Here is a 1,977-nt window from a genome sequence, read left to right on the forward strand (position 1 = left end):
TGGAGATAACCCGACATACATGCAGACGTGACAAAGGTACAGTGAACAAACAACAAACAAGTAAATGTAACCAAGAGCCATTGCGAGGAAGTAAAGCAGAGACAGAGCTACCCGAAGAAAGGCGTGATTGTAACCCTTGTGAAACCACGGGAACCGGCCACACCTGCCAACACCAGACAAAGCGAAGGGTCAGGGTTTTGAAGACGGGAAACAACCCTGTACGAGAGGGTTTTACCACGAAACCACAAGTGAACAATAAAAACTGTGCATAAGAGTGACAGAGAAGCCTTACCTGGAGGGAGCCGAGACCCAGGCCAACAGAGACAAGCACTAACCCTGAAAACAAAGGAGCTGCGGAACGTTAGTTCCAGCATAAACTGTGGGAGAAGACATAAAGCACGAAACAAGTCCTTACCTGTTCTATACAGCCGAGCGCCGGAGAGAAACCGAGTTGGGAAGCATTCCAACAGAGTATTCGACAGCTGAGCAGAAACCGTAGCCATTCATCACCAGCATTCACCACAAGGTTAACAAAACGACCATAACAAACAGCTTGAGCCAGCGCAGAACCAAAAATCGCTCACACAGTCGAAAGAACCAGTTGAATGCACAGAGAACAACCATAACTTACCAAGAAACCCTGAAGCAAATACATCAATAGCCACGGCAACGAATTGACTGAGTGAAATAGCATTGTTACACCATAAGAAACCAGCAGGAATCCAACAGGATTCATCCACAGGCGGAGTAACCAGAGGCGGAGCCGAGACCAATAACAACAGCAAAGTGTAAAATGGCCACACAGGCGCGAAGTGGCGGAATAAACATGCGTTAAGGGATTAGGGTTTGTCAACCCCGAGACAGGGCAGGGGTCACAAAGAGGGACCGAGCCGGGTACACAGACATTGAATGTCAAGCAACCACCGCAAAAATCATTTACAATCAACCATTAATCAACCAAAAGTTAGTGTGAATCCACGTAGGTTAAGTTAAGCGTGGGACCACGTGGGCTGGCACCATCAATTGGTATCAGAGCAGTTTTTTTTATATATATATAGAAGAAGATGGCAGAAGGGCAAGTGCCAAGACGAGGACGTGGGAGAGGTGCACATAGAGGAGCAGATGAAGGATTGAGGGAACAAATTAGAGTTCTTACAGCTCGCTTGGAAGCAGTGGAAGCGGGTAGACGAAGAGACCCAGAACTGGGAGATACCAGTGAAGAGGAAGTGATGACTGCTGCACAAGGGTCTGATGAGGAAGCTCCAGAATTGAGGTTGCTGCGACAGGTTTTATTGGCCAGCAGCAAGCCAAAGACAGAAATCTCAAATTATGATGGCAGTCTGTCTGCGGAAGTCCTATTGGACTGGATAAGCGAACTGGACAAATATTTTGAAAATGAAGAAGTCAGTGAGGATAAAAGGGTTAAGTTCGCTGCCACTAAGTTGAAGGGACACGCGCTACTATGGTGGGACAGTGTCCAAGCGGACAGAAAGAGGATGAACAAGTCGCCGATACGACAATGGTCCAGGATGATAGCGAAATTGAAAGGCAGATTTTTGCCAAAAGATTACCAGGTGGAATTATATCGGCGAGTGCAGAGTTTAAAGCAAAGAGGAATGACAGTTAGGGAGTACACAGAAGAATTTTACAGAGTAAATTTACGTGCTGGTTATACTGATGATAGCCCAGAAAAGACAGCAAGGTACGTAAATGGATTGAGGATGGAGATATTAGATGAAATCAGTATTCTTTCTCCCCGGAATATTGAAGAAGCCTTTCAGAGCGCTGTAAAGGCTGAGGAAAAGATTAACAGAAAACAGAACAGCAGAAGAGGGAGAGGAAATAACAGAGGACGGGGACAATCCTACGGTAGAGGAAAGAGTGCTGCGAACAGCGAAGAAGGCAGCAGTTCAAAAATTTCAGGGACAGCAGAAAAAGGAGATAGCACCAGAGGAGGTCGGTCATACCAGAGAGGAC

Source organism: Pinus tabuliformis, chromosome 5_2 (genome assembly GCF_031772625.1).
Source record: "Pinus tabuliformis cultivar Carrire ecotype Pingquan chromosome 5_2, CPIR1, whole genome shotgun sequence".
NCBI classification, from domain to species: domain Eukaryota; kingdom Viridiplantae; phylum Streptophyta; class Pinopsida; order Pinales; family Pinaceae; genus Pinus; species Pinus tabuliformis.